The sequence below is a fragment of the Rhea pennata genome, chromosome Z (genome assembly GCF_028389875.1).
Source record: "Rhea pennata isolate bPtePen1 chromosome Z, bPtePen1.pri, whole genome shotgun sequence".
Classification (NCBI taxonomy): domain Eukaryota; kingdom Metazoa; phylum Chordata; class Aves; order Rheiformes; family Rheidae; genus Rhea; species Rhea pennata.
Window position 1 is genome coordinate 79,612,271 of NC_084702.1, and position 17,370 is coordinate 79,629,640.

Below are 17,370 nucleotides of genomic sequence, written 5' to 3' on the forward strand. Positions count from 1 at the left end.
TGTGTAGAAATCCACTGGATATGGTGCGCAAATGACAGAACCAAAGAATGGAAACGATAACAAAGCCCCAAAGCCTTTGCAGCCTAAAATATATGTCTGAGCGCTACAGCTCATCTTGCTTCGGGGCTGGATACTACCTCTCAGGAGAGGGTTTATCCACCCTAGAGGTGCATAAGGTTTGGCATTCATGTGGTTTGTTAATTGCTGAGAATTCAGGAATATCCTCGATTGCTATTCAAGTCATGGAAGGTGTGGATAGACGATACGGATGAATCAATGTCCCAGTTTGCTGCCATTGAGGAGGAGAGGCTCGTCCCTCCGTGCCCAGCTTTCCTGGTGCCCACCCAACTCGCTAGCTCAGAAGAAAGCTCCCTGCTGGGCTGGTTCGCAGCTGGGTTGTGGAGCTGAACTGTCTTGCTATGGGGCTAGTTCAAGAGCTGAACGAAGGAGCGAGCAGACGTGCTTGACCACAAATGGAGAGCTGGCTTTGGGCTTCCTTTTTTTTAAGTAGTAAGCAAGACAGCAGATTAGCTTGATCATACCACATAACTATGTCCTAAATAAATTCCTATGAGAGCAATTTTGGAGGGATAATAAGAGCAAGAATATATCTAATTGAGGCAGTAGGCCAGATCTGCTCCAACTATTAGGTGTGGGGCCTTTCTTATGTTGCATGGAGTTGACATTAGTGCTTTTTTGATGGCAATTTGTTCTCTGCAGGCCATCACATAAGGAAATACTCTTCGCAGAAAGTGGGAAGAGATGTTGCAAGTTACTTGACCTATACGCAAGGCCAGATATGGCTGTCATTTTTTAAAGACAATTTATTTTGTGTATGTTTGTGAACAAGGGTATGTTTAGTACTGAAGTTGTGTGAAATTCCTATTTTTATTTTGGATTTGATTTCTTTTAGTAATTGTAATTAAATTATAGTTTCCTATTTTTGTCAGATCTACTTCCTATGGCCTCCTTTTCTCTTTTGTGTACATAAGGGCGGATACCAATTTTTAAAAATTGACCACTAGTGAGACTTGAATTAAATGAATGGAATTACGTGTGCCAATAAGGACAGAAGAATTTGGATGATAAAATGACTCTTTTCCCTATTAATGGGTTCATCTTTCCATTAAGCATACGTTAATTATTGGAGAAGAAAGCTCCTAAGGGTTCAAGCATATATGCAGGAAATATTTTGTTTGACAGCAAGTAAGTAATGTGATAATATACTAGAAAGCTTGTTAGCGTTGCAGATGGAGGTTTGGGCAATCTCTTTTATTTGTGCAGCTTCTCAAATGGAGAGAAATTTGAGATCCTTGATTTCCCTTTTTAGTTTTGTCTTTAAACATGTTCAAAGTTAAAAATACTTCACCCTGGAGAGAGAAAAAAAGTCACAAAAACTTGTGGAACTCAGAAGTCAGTATTCTCCTTTTAACCTTAATAGGCATTTCAAGGTACAAAGGATGAATTCCTCCCATACACAAGCAAATATTGAACAGCACAGATTAAAATTTGCAGCTGTGCAAATCGCCCTTTGAGCAGCACAAGCTGCCTCAGAGGCTCAGGTAACGTTTCCTGTTCTTTAAGAGTTTTAGGCCAAGCAAAACAGTCTCTAGCATTTAGTACTCTCGTTAAGTAACTGGCTGCTGCTGGCTGATGTGCAACGATAGCATGTGGATTTGGTGTTCCAGCAAATGAAGAGACCTAATTAAAGGTCTAATTCTGCAGAACGTGAGTTACCCTCGGCTCCTAAATGAAAATGACTTACGGGCTGCTCCTGTTAAATGCTGATGGCCTGGCACTGCAGGTGGGTTATCCTGCATTTGGTTCTGTGAGGGCTGTATAATACAAAACCAGGGATTTTTATGGTGCCTAGATAGCTGTGGGGGAGAGAAAAGGGCAAGCAGGGAGGAGTTCTGCTTTTCTGATTCTTCCCTTTCCTCTCCTCTTTGTCTAATTGAGAAAATTAGGAAACATCTGCCATGACTCCCTTCAGAACTCTCTTATGCCAAAATGCAAGACCTGAGCTAAAGAAAGAAAATGTTACATGCTTTCACTTCTGAAAGTAATACTGTGGAAATGTATGCCTGCAGTCAAGGCAAGGAGAGTTTGGGGGTAAAGCAGGGAGGAAGAAATTCTGTTTACTTACATATAGGTAAAGATTTTTAAGCTTTAAAAGCTTGTTTTAAAATTTTTCTATTTGAATGTTTCCTCTAGTTTGCTTTCTTTTCAGCTGGTACCACCAGAGGGATTGCAAAAGAAGTTTATTATATTATGGGAAAGAGGAGGAGGGACGATACAATACCTGGAGATTTTTTTAACACCACAGTTGCTATGTAGTTTTACATGTAGTTGCTAACTGAATTGATGAACTTTGATAAAAGAGAATTAGGTTAAATCTTTTGTCTGTTGGGATCTGCATGAACTTGCAAAAATAGAAAAAAGCTCATGAATTGATAACCTGAAGCTCAAAAACGTTTAGCTGTTCCAAGGGTGATACAGTCTTTGTAGGAGGTGGATTCTGCTTTCAATGGATCTCTATACAGCCTGTGATCAAGTCTGGGCTCTAAATCTAGCTGTGGGAAGGGATTCAATTTTTGATAACTACTATCCAAACCATATACGTGACTATTTGTCTGTCTATGCTGAGCAAGCTGGATACATAATCTTCATTTACAAGCTTTGTTTTTAAACAGACTTTTAAAATAATTTTATATTACTGAATTATGTTCATTTATAAGGAAAATACATTAATTATTTACTTACTATGTTTTCATTCTATAAATCTAATTTCTGGCAAGATAAGACTGACTGAAATCAGTGGTTTGGCACGTAGTCACTAGAACAACTTAATACATTTGTTATTAATAATAAAATATATTGACTGGGATCTTGAGATAAAACAAGTTACAGAAGTTTGATCAAAGTAACAATTTGGGGTGAAGGAGAAATGTTGAAATACGATGTGTTAATTTAATCTCACTGCTACCAGTATATTTCAAAAATAAGTTTAAGTTCAAGGGAGTTTTGGTAGCTGGAAAATGTACCGTTTTGTTGGACATAGTATTTCTGCAGGCTTTCAAATTTGCTTTAAAGCTACAAACATCCTTCCTAATATTAGCTGTTCTTACAGCTAATGACATAATGAGCTCAGTATATTTCCTGGTGAAGTTTCTACCTGATAGCTAATTATACTTAACTTACAACTCTTCCGTGTACATCTAACCAAGTCCTTCATTCACATGTCAGTGCAGTCCGTTACGTGATTTTGCCGTGCGCCTCCAGAAGCTGCTGTGCCCAGCGACGCTGCTGGAACATCTGGAGGCTCAAATGAACCTTGGTGCAACTGAGATCCTACGGTGACTCTGGCAGGAACATTTTATTGGGCACGCTACTGAAATCCCGTGTTTCGGTTTCTCCACCTGTTAGGTATGGATGTTATTACAACTGCTCTGTGCACTTAAATAATCCTATGTACAAGCACAAATAGTTACCCCATCAGCTTGAAGCACCAAGTCAAGTCTCACTACCTCAGATCTTCCTGTCTGCTCTAGAGAGGAAGACTCTACATTAGCACATGTGTTATTATACATTCAGCAATTTTAAGATACTTAATTCAGATACTTTCAGATCTTAATACAGCACTGATCCTATAGAATCATATTTATATAAATCACAATATTAAATAATGGAACTGCAATGTCTTGTTTATAAAGAATGAGGCCAGGGAAACAAGTGTGATAATCAACAGCAGCAAAACTTCAGGGAACATCAAAGGAATAATATTCAGCTGAGTAACTGAATGCAAGTGACTTGTGTGCAGGTGAAAAAACATGATGGAAATGCCAGGTTAGTTTGAAAAATACAAGTCTTGAACACTGCACACACTGAAGAATTTGTGATTTTATACCACACTTCTGAATTTAAAGAATTTTGGAGGTCTAAGCGTTAGCTTGTTCACACCTGTTTGCTATAATATCATGAAAGACTGGATTTCCCAAAACACACTTCCCTTTCATCTACACTATTAAAAACACAATCTTGCATAGGAAGATCACCATCTATTGAAAAGAGATCTAAAACACAGTGTCCCATAACAGCAATTCACTGCATCACCTCCTCCGACATCTTAAATGGGGCTTTGGCTCACAGAGTATGCCTTGAAAACAAACTAGTGGTATTATAAATGGAAAGAGATATAACAGGTTATATTTAGATTTATTATTTGCCATTATACAATCAATGTGAATTCTGTAAATTATACTGCTTATTTCACAGTGCTTGGTGTACAGCATTAATGTTTTGAAGCTTTCATCCATGTATTTGAATGAATTATCTCTCTGCATGAGTGGGCTTGCAGCTGATTCTCCCAGAGAAGAAGTAGAAGGGGGAATAGATTGTGTTTACAAGTTGAAAAATGTTTAATGATTTTTTTAAAATGATTCTAGTGACGTACCTTGGAGAGGGAGGGGAAGCACTCGTGCATAACTAGCATTGAAACAGTCTTTGTCAGCAAATTGAGATCATTTACTTCCTTAGGAGTCTACAGTACAGGAGCACAGGCTGGTGTAACCAGTGACAGCTCACAGGCAAGCCTGTGGGGGATTTTTTGCACTGTAGTCTACGAGTATTGCACACCTGCATCAGGAGACGTATTCTCCTCTGAAATTCTGCTCTCATCTCCCATTCATAATGTTAGTTTCTAAGAAAACCTACTTCAGAAATAGATAATTTTCAATTCACTCAGCAAATCCTGGTCTTCTGTGTGCTGTGAAAAGGCCAAAATTACATTTCTCCAGAAAAGATAATGAATACAGTAATGTTACACAATACTATTCATCAGTATTTAATCAGTATCCTTCTTCAGGATGTGGAAGTGACTATAAATGGCTTAGTCACGTGAGCGGGAAATTTCACTATAGGGTGGCAATATAGCAAATCACTTCCCTTAAATCATATTATTAATTTCAAAAAATTTCCCTAGTATATTGCTTCTTACTAGAGTAGTTGTGATAATACATGCTAACAGCTTGCAAAACACCCCATCTATTTCGCAAAAAAAAAAAAGTGTTTTACAGTGGATATCATATTTCATATACCTTTCCTTTCCTATTACGTATCCTGCTGGGGTTCAGCAGCATGAGGGTAGACAGATGTAGGCTTCTAGTTTAAAACAATGAACAAAAAAATGAACAAAATGAATCTTTTGAGCTGAATTCCTTGAAGAGCTTATTTTTCCTGAGCTAAGTGATGAAGAACAGGAGAAGCAGTTCCTGCATTGGCCATGGATGCAGGGATCTGGGTTTGTTTCTCAGTTGTCCCTTTCTGGAGGACCATCACACATGCTCTTGGTACTGAGCCAAGCAGGATGCTTGTTTCTCCAGCTCCCCTCCTCCAGCCAACCTAGCACCTCATACTTTTGAATCCTAGATGCTTTGGCCCATCTCCAGCCCCCACATCCCTAACACCGCTGGTTGATGGTTCGAGAGCCACCACACTGGGTTAAATAGAAGACTTGTGGCAAGTATGGTTTAAGCAGTACTTTCAACAAATATAACTGTAGCATAACTCCCCGCTGCACACCTGCTTCAATGTTTTTTCCATTTGAATGTTGTGTGCTTAGCAGTCCCTCCTGCCACAATTTAATCTGGGCCTCACTCCATAGAGAAAAACATAATTTTGGCTTGCTTTTAGCAGAGCTGCTCAGCTTAAGAGTTGTGTGTGCTTTGAAGAAAGGATTTTTCAGTGTATTAGTATGTAATTCACTGTGCACTTGAAACTGCCACCAGAATAAATAATCATGCCATCTTCTGCCCTGGATATTTGCTCCTGTGCTTGCTCTGTCCTCTCGCTTGTGCTGGCACAGGCCTCTGTGAGGTTCTGCGATGAGCTTTATCAGGGAACTGTTCCAGCTTCAAACTAACTTGGCAAGCAGAAACGGTTGTTCTCAGCCGGATCGATTTCCTGATGCCGTTCATCACGCAGCTGCAGGAGGGGGACAGCACGGGAGCGGGAGTATGCAGCCATGGTTGGCAGAAAGTCAACTGTAGTCCCTAAAGAAGCTTTTTTGTCTAATACCAGTTGCAAGCTTGTGGCCACCGCTAGTCTTAAGGAACCTCCTCTGACTACCAGAAATGTCCATCTTCAACCCAGTCCAGGCATAACATGGTATATAGATAAGCTGCTTATGATTTAATACAGTATGCCTGCTCACAAAACTCTTAAAATGCAGTCTTCCTACTTAATAGGAATCATTTAACTGATCTCTAGGGATGAGCAGCTTTTGTAAACACAGTTTAAATGAGGTAGAATAAACTAGACAGTGGGACGACGCTGTTCAGCGCTTGCTCCCTTTGTGGATTGTACACCAGAACCAAACCCCATTTTAATCTGCAGAAACTAATTACTTGGCTTGGGTGCACTAATTCCGGCTAATTTCCCAGTGTCAGCAATGGCTCCCGGGTCGAGTATTCAAACTAAGAGGTTTTTTGTAAGGTAACAAAAAGAGCTGTTGGCTCAAGGAACTCATTAGGATACCAGAAAGAAATGGGATTGTTATGATTAATGGTGTTTGATGCTGTTTTCCGTAGGTGTTGGCGAAACAGTGAGATGATTAACCTGCCGGGATGCTCATTTCTTGCCCTCCACGCTGTGCCCGGTCCTTCTGTGCTAGGTTCATCACTGAGTCATCTGGGTATCGCACATCTCAGAAACGAGCTGCCACTGTGGACGACATCCAGGCTCAGCTGAACGTGGGAGGGGGCGTCAAAAACGCTGTTTGGTGTTTTTTCTGCCAAAACGCTTTTCCTGACGGATGCCAGGCTTGGCGGGGAGGCCGGAGGAGGCGGGTTGGGGCTTCGCCGCCTCCAAGCTGGGCATGGTTGTACCGCCAGCAGGTTGAGCTGACATGGCTGGGACGAGGAAAGGCACAGCCCTCAAGGAACGGCAAGATCACCACGTTGTCCCAGGGATGAGCAAGGAGCTCCCGATGGGGAAGGGCTTGAGGCTGTTATTTGATCTCATGAGATAAGCATGTGTTTCCATTCGGTGCTGTTTGGAAGAGCCTCCATGGTGTTTCTTGCCCAGATAATTGAGGGAAAGTCGACCTGAGTTTGGGGAAGAACAGGTAGATCCGGTGGCCATTTTTTGTGGCTCTCCCTTGCCCTTTTTGCCTGAGGTATGACCTGCTTCCAAGAATCAACTGGAAATTGTAGTTCAGTGTGTTTCCTGCTTACACAGCAATCTCAGGCATCAGTGAGCTGGTAACTTCTGCCCCCTTTCTGAGGTGGATCCGCTGATTTTGCAGTGATGTACTAAAATTCTCCAGTTGGTGACTGGGTGGCAGCTGGGAGGGAGGAGAGTTGGTGTATGTGGAGGGGACGGTTGGTGTGTGGAGGGGACAGTTGGTGTGAGGAGAGGATGGTCAGTGTGAAAAGGGGATGGTGGTTGTGAGGAGGGGATGGTTGGTGTGTGAGGTGGGGACAGTTGGCGTGAGGAGGAGACGGCTGGCGTGAAAAGGGGACAGCTGGTGTGTGAGGAGGGGACAGTTGGTGTGTAAGGAGGGGACAGTTGGTGTGTGAGGAGGGGATAGTTGGTGTGTGAGGAGGGGATAGTTGGTGTGAGGAGGGGATGGTCAGTGTGAAAAGGGGACGATGGTTGTGAGGAGGGGATGGTTGGTGTGTAAGGAGGGGACGGTTGATGTGTGAAAAGGGGATGGTGGTTGTGAGGTGGGGATGGTTGGTGTGTGAGGTGGGGACGGTCAGTGTGGAAAGGGGACAGCTGGTGTGTGAGGTGGGGACAGTTGGTGTGAAAAGTTGACGGCTGGTGTGTGAGGAGGGGACAGTTGGTGTGAGGAGAGGACGGTCAGTGTGTGAGGAGGGGATGATGTGTGAGGAGGGGACGGTTGGTGTGTGAGGAGGGGATGATGTGTGAGGAGAGGACTGTTGGTGTGTGAGGTGGGGCCAGCTGGTGTGAGGAGGGGACGGTTGGTGTGTGAGGAGGGGATGGTGGTTGGTGTGAGGACAGGACGGTTGGTGTGTGATGAGGGGATTGTTGGTGTGTGAAAAGTTGACGGTGTGTGAGGAGGGGACGGTTAATGTGAGCGGACAGTCGGTGTGTGAGCAGGGGACGCTGGGTGTGTGGTGGGACTGTTGGTGTGAGGAGGGGACGCTGGGTGTGAGGAGCGGTTGCGGGTGTGCGGCGGGCCGGCTGTTGTGCGCTCGCTCACTCTCAGCCCGCCGCCAGCGCCGCGCCAGCAGCCGCGCACCCCGCTCCCCCGCCCGCTCCGACGGCGCACGCCAACCACACGATTAAACCGCGGAGCGCGCCCGCCCGCCCGCCTCGCTCCCAACCGCTGGGCGGCGCGGCAACCGCGGGGCTGGGCCGCGCGCAGGCGCGGTGCCGCCGGCGTGGCCGCGCGCGGAGGGGAGGGGGGCGGCGGCGGCGAGGAAGCGCTCCGCTGTGCAGGCGGCGGCGGCGGCGGCAGCGGGGAGGGGGGGGGGAAGTGTTCCCCGGATGTCGCGCATGCGCGGGGGCGGCTGGACGTGTCGGCGGCGGCCCCGGAGCGCGAGCGACAGGAGCGGCGGCAACAACAACAACAACAAGGCGGCGGCGACGACGGGGGCGGCCGTAGCGGGGCGGCCGGATCCTCCCCTCCCCCGCGCCGCCGCCGGCCTGTGAGCGCCGCCCCGCGGGCCCGGCCGCAGCCCGGGGAGGGGAGGGCGGGGGGGGCGGAGGCCTGGCCCCGCTCCGCCGCTCCGGGGCCGGCAGGAGGCGAGGGAAGGGCCCCCCTCCCCCGCCGCTGCCGCCGCCGCCGCCTCTCACCGCAGCCGCAGGCCGCGCCCGGAGAGCGGCCGCTCCGCCGCCGCCGCCCGCGGCCCAGGTAACATCCGCTCTCGGCTGCCGCCCGCCCGCCGCCGAGGCCGCCCGCCCGCCCGCTCCCTCCTTCCTTCCCTCCCTCCCTCCCTCCCTCCGCGCCCGCAGCGCCCCCTCCCGCCGCCGCGGGCCCTGCCCCGGGCCGCGCACACGCCCCCGCGGGGCTCCGCGCGCGGCCGCCCGCCCGGGGCCCTCCCCGCCTCCGCCGCTTCCCGACGAGGGCGCATCCTCCCTCGCTTCCCCCCTGCCCCTTCCCCCCCCCCCCCCCGGTTATTTCCATTTCGGTGCCCTGCCTCGTAGACTTCCCCGCCGCTCGGTCCCCGGTTAAACTTTCCGCCGCACGCCGCTTGCCTCCCGCCCCGCCGTGCCCCGAGTGCGCCGGGCGCTTCTCGCGTGAGCGGCAGCGTGCTCAGTTCTCCGAAATCTGCCATGTTATTTACCGTAACAGCGAGCTCCGCGTTTAGCTTGTTCCGAGCTGGCCCCGGGCTGCTAAGTACAGGGGATTAATTAAAGATTACTCTTCTTTTTACTGTTTTTCTGCCTTCCCCGTTTCTGGGGGTGTGGCTTTTTTGGGGGGGGGCGGGGGGGGGGAGGTTTGTGACTTGCTGCCTGGTTGAGCTTTACAGGGTTTGCCGCTGAAGGTTGGTTGATTTACGGGGTAATCTGGCTGTGGGTTAGATGTGTTATGACTTAGAGTCCAAATTGCACCGCAATGAACCGATTGTTGTCAAACACGCACGGTCCGACTAGGACCGCGGCGTTTTTTGCCACCACCTCTCAAATTATCTTCCTTAGGATTGGTGTGCTACTGGCAACAGGCTGTCATATTTTAAATTATAAAAGTCATGTAGTGTTGTTATTTGGTTCAGTAAGGTAGATAATTTCGTGTAAGTTGGTGAAAATTGCTTTATTGTGCTGTAAAATTAAACATGTTTTCCGACTCCAGTGTCATGATAAGTAGGCAACTTGTCCTTCTGGCCCTCTTATCTCGGCCAGATTACTAGTGGAAGGAGTTCTACTCACTTTGCATTCGCAAGCCTTTTTTGATTTATTTGCTGCAGAAGCAGGCATATTTAATATTGATATAGAAACTAATTCAAAGAACTAAAATCTAAAGAAAAGCAGCAAGTGTCTCAACCTTATTAGAATTCTTTTTTCCCCTTCTTTTTAAGTGGATGATTCTCTGCATAATGCATTCAATTACAACTCGCACAATAGGCGTGTGGGTTTTGAGAGGTATCAGCTTATCTAGGGGAGAACAAAGGTTCTCAGAGCAGCTTGTTGGATACGGCTGAGGAGCAGCCTTCACTGCGCTGTTGTTAAGGTCCTGTTGGAATTCTAGGACTCTGTTTTTGTATGTTGTTAACCTTGTGAAAAACTCTACTTTCGGTAGGGGCTGGAATTTTCCATGCTTGCTTTGCCCAGAGGTGATTTTTTTTTTTTAAAGCTCGAACAAATGCAGAGAACATTATCCCTGTGCAGATTACAATAAAGAACAGATGTTATCTAATATACCTATTGCTAGGGTATGGAAACATTATGTACAAATGAAAAATCACATTGCTTCTGCCTGAGCGAGGTTTGACTCTTCCTTTTATTGCTTGGTTTAGCCACAATTGTTTCCTCTGTTTGTGAGGTTTTGACAAATTACCTTCTGCCCTTATTGAAAGAAGGTGTCTGCAAAAAGATGGATCTTGCAGAATGTCCTGGAAAAAGGTTCAGTTTAGGCTCGTTCTGTCCTGTGGCGTGTGGCTTTCTGAGAGTGTTCGCTCCTTCCTTTCCAAAGTTTTCATCCCCTCCTTATCCACTAGTGTCCATTCCAAAAATGAACCTCTTGATAGGTCAGGCACGACAAGTGGCTTATCAGATGTGATGTAGCACGAGTCTGAGTTGACTAGATCTGTGTTGCTGAAATAGATCCAATTGTATGTTACGCTAGAAGAATTTATTGCCCTTTCCAGTCTTGTAGTGTAATGTTTTCTTCTGTGGCCATGCAGAAGCCTGTATTGAAAAGAGGAGTTTTCGACTTGTATGCTTTCTCAAAAAACAGAGAGGGAAGGAAAACCAAAATAAAAAAATGTAGAATTCTAGAATTATGAATGTGTATTTATGTAGTCATATCAGCATGGGAGTATTAGTTGTTTCATAGTGTGTCGTCCCCCCCCACAGTCAGATTCAAAGATTTTAAAAAAAGGATTTAGGGACTTCTTTGCTGTTGTATTAATATATTGAAGATGGTGAAAAAAGTGGAACTGTGTGCAGCAGAAGTGCTTACTGTGTTTCATTTAGATGGTCAGTCTATGTAGCATTTGTAAAATGCTTTTGAAAGCAGTTGAAGTGCAGAGGTAGAAGCTGGGGGGAGTAAACAGGTTAAGAGCTACAGCTGGGCAGCTAAAACATCAGATTAGTTTCTTCCACAAACAAACAGTTACTCTCACTTCTTAATGTGGAATGATTTTGAGACAACCCTAAGCAGCAACTATTTCATCTTAAAACTCTTCTCCAGTTGCTTATATACTGTAATATATCTTTTTTCTAATTTACTGGTAGTGTGATGAGCAGAATTGATACTGATGGTGGAAAAAAAGTAGTACTCTGGCTCATGTTAGTTCTTTCTGTAAAGAACAGGAAGGTAGTGTAGTACCTGCTCAATGCCACTTCTTTTGCTCTTTAATAGTGATTATTCTTATGTCTATAAACATTTTGGTCCTGTTCACCCTTTGGGCAAGTAGATAATAGTCTAATGTGCTGTAAAGTATCTGCAGTAAGTTCACTTACTTGTATCTTCATCAAATCATGAACTGTCTTTTGTTTTATTGTTTTATGGATTTTTCTTTATCACGTTTATCATAAAACTTCTATCATGCATTATTAAACAGTAAAACTGCTGTAAGGTTTTGGGGGGTGTTTAAAACTATCAAATACATCTGCTACTTCTGACTTCTTTGTGAGTCTAATTTTGGAGGCAAGTGCTTATGCAAGATTTTTTTTGTATCCTTTACCCATGTGAAATGTTCTAGCAAGATGTCAATTTGTACAGTATTCTAATGAGCCAGTTTGTTAGCAATGTGTTACTGCATGGTATAAAAATGTTGGAAATCTGTGCCTGGGATTGTTATTGCTGGTAAATCTAGCTCCCACAGTATCAGTGGCAGCTTCAAACTGCTAATTATTATTTTTTCTTAAATATTTTCCTCAAACAGTTGCCTTCATGTTTGCAGCTTAGAAATTAGTTTTTGATCATCAGGATATTTTTCTCATGAATTGATTCTTTCAGCGTATAACTGCCCAGAATTACAGGCTGTACATCTCCACATTTGACAGTACACAGCACCGTAGGTCCTCATCTGATTGTAGTCTGTTTTTGCTACCGCAATGTAAATGATAAATGTCTGTCTGTATTTTTTTACTTTAAAACTCAGACAGTATGAATTCTGATAGTAGTAGTACTGCTACTCTGACCATAGTAGTAATGACTACTTAAGTTATGGTGCATCGTGAAGAATATTTTGCCCACAAACTTGCCGACTTGCTTGGACTGTTCTGCAATATATTACAGTGGATAATGGCCAGATTATCTTAAAGTTCTTAGTGTAAGTAGAAATGGTGTATTGCAAATGGTAAATGCCATCGTACACACTTGCTTGCCCAACATTGTTATCTTTATCATCTCTTTACATGCTTGTAACACCTGCACTTACAATGATAGCTCAGTATTAAAAAATTCTCAGGGTTGTGTATTTTGGTGTACCATCCAGCATTTTTCCATAACTGCTGCTTAAAAATTTATGTTCGTACTATTTGAAATGTTTTAAAGCAGAATACAAAAGCTAAGGCAACACATGACTCTTGTCTGATTGGTTTGCACTAAGGATCCCTAACCTCTCTCAGCCTTGCTGCCTAAGACTTCCCGGAGAAACAAGAGTTAGAACCTTGAATGTGTCATCTGGATATTAAACACATGTAAAAATCTTTCTCTCTTTGATTTTTAACACTGCAGACTGGTTAGATTTCTATCACAGTTGTTTATTTCAGTTTTCTTTTGCATGCTGTTGCAAATCCGTCTTGCATTCTTTATTCACTTTCTGGCTTCTCAGTATATTCTGCCCCGTCCCCTGCCTCCACCGTTTGACATGTTTGTCTGCCTTCCCCTCAAGCGTTTCTGGACCTTTTCTATACTGTCTATATATGGAAACACTTTTTTGTACCAGTCTGCAAGGCTGTTTCCCTTTCTGCATAAAAAGCTTTCTGAAAGTCCACTGCTACCCTGATACCTGCAGATACTTTGTTTTACTGTGCTAAGATTGTACTGTATTTCTTGGCATTTTCTATTTAAAATACAGCAATTAACATTTTGGTTTAAAAATCAAGATACTAAAAATTTTGACTTGATTGCTAGTTCTTTTGTAATTTGTCCTTAAAGAATTGAAGTCTTGGGAGTATCTCAAATTGTCTCTTGTTTGGAAAAAGCCTAATTTATTGTGGAGACTTACAAATAAAATATGTGTTAAGAAAGTGCCATGGAGGGGCTTTTGGCCCATATCTTGAAGTAATTATGCAGTAGCATTTGGACTGTCACATTTTTAGACCGAGTTTCTTGGTGAATTTGATCCCGCAGCAGCTGTGATTGGCTTAAACCCTACTGTAAATGAATAGGGTAGTGTATCGTATCAGCGCTGGGCCTGAATTAACCATCTTTCCCAAGCTGTTGGATTGCTGGTTGCCTGTATCATGTTCCTCTGGGTTATGTCCCTGACTTCCAGTTTCATCCCCAGCAGCCTGTTTTTTCTTCTGTAAGCATAATTTTTCCCTTTGTTGTTTGGATAAACAGTTGGTTGTTCGGCTCAAATTGTAAAGTGCGGCTTCTGATAGCTGTATAAGCTTTTGAAAAGACAAAGTGGATTATGTTTTGTGGGAGGAGAGGGGGAAGATAGTGACTTGCAAATGTTAAAAAAGGTGTTCATGTAAGGTTCTTATTAGTATATAGGAAAGAACCCTGAAATTCCTTTCAGAAATCTGATTTTGTAACTTCTCAGCAAATTTCAAACATAAACTAGAGAATTTGAAATGATTTGTTTGGAGGAAGAGATTTTCAGATAAGTTTTAAATTTGCTTGGCTGAATAGCCTGGGTGCGTTGACAGATGTTTAGATGAAACTTTTCATATTTTTAACAACCCTTGCATTTTGATCTCTGAGCTCTGACTTCAGTTGTCTATTACTGTAACAAGATCTCTGTAAAAGCAAGGAAATCAAATCCATGTGTTTTTTCTAATTGCAAAACGCAGAAAAACTTGATTTTTCTCCTAACAAAATGCCTGTACTCTCTTCAGAATGTGTGTGTGTGTGTGTGTGTCTGCACACTTTTTTGATTAAGGATGTCAGAGGATCCCCTTTGTTGAAATATCTCAGCAGTTCTTGGGCTTTGTGTAAGGCCTTCCAAATGATGGTATCTCTAATATACCTAGTATGCTGCATGAAGAATTGCTCCAAATATTTGGAAGTTATGCCTTGCACTGTTTTTGTTACCCTTGGTTTTTGGCACGTAAGAGCACTTGCTCTTAAGCCGTGCTAGCTTATAATATTACTTTTCTGGTGCAGCTGAAGAGATGCTGGCAAAGAAGGTGGAATATTAATTTTCTGTTCTGTATCCATTGATAATCCCTTTGGGTGAGATTTCTAGTCTGCTTTTTATACTTTGCTTAATTTTGTTTAGTGTTAGCTTGACTAGGAGCACCTTGCTTGCATGAATAGGAACGCTGTCCTGGAGCTGTTAGTTAGCAATAGATTTTCATAGTTTTTGCAGAAGATTCTGGGCAAAAACCTGGGTCTCCATTTTGTAGTGATGTTACTAAAATGATCATTATTTTGCAAGAGAGAATTTAGTAGTTGATCTGAGAATAGTGGAATAGATTAAGTCAGTATTGTTTTTACTCTGCTTTACTATGCGTAGGATAAATGTAAATGAAATGAAGGTACTAGTGTGGGAGCACAGTAATGTTACTTTCACATACAAAAGTCGATAATATATTTGATTTTAATTATATAAGATAGCATAGTGTTACAGATGCATATGTTTGTGCAATCTATTTATATTGTTCAGGTAACCATTTTTGGCAGAATTATCCACAGACATGGAAGTGAGGCATGTGGCACTAGTGTTGCATTTTTAATTTTAAACAGCTGCTTCATGTTTTGAATTTCATTGCCTAGGCTAAAAAGATGCATCACCCTTCACTAAGGCAGTGTTATGGAAGTAAGATGGACAGGAGAATTACAGTGTTTGTCCTATCAGTCCCATCAGTCTTTAAAGAAGAGTTTCAGTTAATGGTTACTTATCAGTTCTCCAAGATAGGAGTGTGTTTGCAGTAGATGCTCAAAGGTGTTCTTAATTACTTGTCAGTTTAACTTCTTTTCTTTTCCAGATTTGTCTCTTCTCCAGAGGATCTTATTCTTGTCACAATTCTTAGACTATGACAGAACAGTAGTAGTTATACACTTCTTTTGTAGCATACCTGCATATTTATTTTTTAAAATACTTTCCATAATGTGAGGTACTTCTCTGTAACTTTATAGCTTCTTATGTTAGTTTGTCCAATTTTTCTTCTCTATTCCCATCATGTTACAACAGCAGGGAGAAAAATACATCTTTTATTCCTGGTTGGGCCTCATCAGGTGAAATTGAAAACTTGGCTACAGTGTGTCCTGCTGTCGTTTTTCTTGCATTTTCTGTCTATTCTTGCTACCCTGTTTCCTCCAAAGGACTTGCGCCCATTGCTGCTTCTGTGAACGTTGTGGGTGGAGGGAAGTAAGAAGGGCTTTGCTCAGCATGTTCTGCTCTACCTATTCCACAGCATTTCCAACTTTTAGCTGTACTGTGGGATCACCTACTGAGGGGGAGTGCTAAATTACAGGAATGCTATTAAAGTCTCACGCTCACATCAAATGAATTGAATGTTAAATCACATAAATAAGCATAATGTTGTTTTACAGAACATACAACACTCCATATCCGGGGGCATGTTAGGACCTTATCTTCAAAGGCTATCTTCTAAAAATGTAACGCATTAAGATTGCATCTTGCTTTTACTTGTACATGTAAGAGTAGTAGAGTGAGAAGGTGTTAAGGCACTTCTTGAATCTGTGACTCAGTCAACGATAGGCTTGTAGAGCTACTTTGTGAGATACTGAATTCCTGGACTGTGAAAGAACTTGGCTTATCTGCAAAATACACTAGTGCTTGTAGTGCTTCAGAAGAAATATATCACAGCATTTATCAATACATGCTGTTTTGATAGCCACTAGCTGACCCCCTTGTCCTGTAAATTGAATTTGCAACATGAAAGCCAGGGTTTCTGTAAAAGAGGCCTCTAAAGGAAGGCTCCTGAATTACCACATAATTACACACCAGCAATGTGTACTGGTATTTAAAATCCTGAACAAGTGGCCTGCCTTTCAAAAGTGCTGAACAGTCAGAAGCTCCTATTGAATACTGTGGCAGCTGAGGGGTGACTCAACATTTCTGAAGATCATTCCACTTAAATAAGGATTTATTTGCTTGATCTTACTCTTCTGAAAGTCAGCATGCAAAATTCTCATTCATAGTTTTTAGGGGTGTAAGAGACAGAGCTACGGGCCTAATAAGCACTTCTTTATTTAAAGCTCTTGGCTAATATCTTTATCTAGTCACTTATTTATGATTACTCTCTTATGCATATCTGGGGTGCTGTTTTATATTTAAGGAAAATGATGTTCTATTCTGTTTTAGCTGGCAAGCTTTTACAGATTTATGTGAGTGCTAGTTGCCATGGAGAATGACTGGCAGGTTAAGCTTGACTTTTAAAAGAGGCTTGCTGAGTTGAAGTGCAAAAAAGCTAGCATTGAGGGAGAAACTTTAATAGCTAGGTAAAACAATCTTACTTAGACTTTTAGGGAATTGTTTTCCTTTGGGAGAAATGAGGTCCAAAAGCTTCTTTACAAAAGGAGAGAACTATTGCAAATGGAAAGTGGGGAGATTGTGGGTTTTTTCCCAATTATAGTATATTGCATTCAGGTTGAAATTGGAGAAAATACTAAATAGAGAAGACTTTCATTATGTAATTGTGCTGGAATTGTCTTACATTATTCCTTTTGCAAGAAGGAAAACAATGCATTCACACTGTAATTTGTGCGATGCATTAACTTTCTAAATTAACAACCCCTGGTTATTGTCGTGTGATACATTCATCTCCAATAAATAGTTGCTGCTGCTGTTTTATCTACTAACAAATGGAAAATTCCAATGCAGTAACAGGTCTTTGACCAGATGTGTTCCTTAGATATGTGAAAAAAACCTTTTTTTCCCTTAAGTATTGGAATAGGATATGTTTTATTTAAATTGCTCAGAACAACATGTTAGTTTTAGAATACTTATATTTTAAGCTTACTCAGAAAATGTAAATGTGATAAAAATCAATAGTGTATGTCTGCTGCCAGTGTTCTGAGAAAGTTAGGCTGTGTAG

At 42.8% G+C, this 17,370-nt stretch overlaps 1 protein-coding gene across 3 annotated transcripts in view; it reads left to right on the forward strand.

The window, feature by feature from the left end:
• The first annotated feature begins 8,700 nt into the window (after positions 1-8,700).
• SMAD4 (SMAD family member 4) overlaps positions 8,701-17,370 on the forward strand; it is a 29,476-nt gene continuing 20,806 nt past the window's right edge. For 2 of the 3 annotated variants that reach the window (XM_062599686.1, XM_062599684.1), the window contains exon 1: positions 8,701-8,878. The gene's annotated coding sequence lies outside the window, so the exon portion shown is untranslated. The remainder of the gene's footprint in view (positions 8,879-17,370) is intronic. The other variant, XM_062599685.1, reaches the window with a different exon arrangement.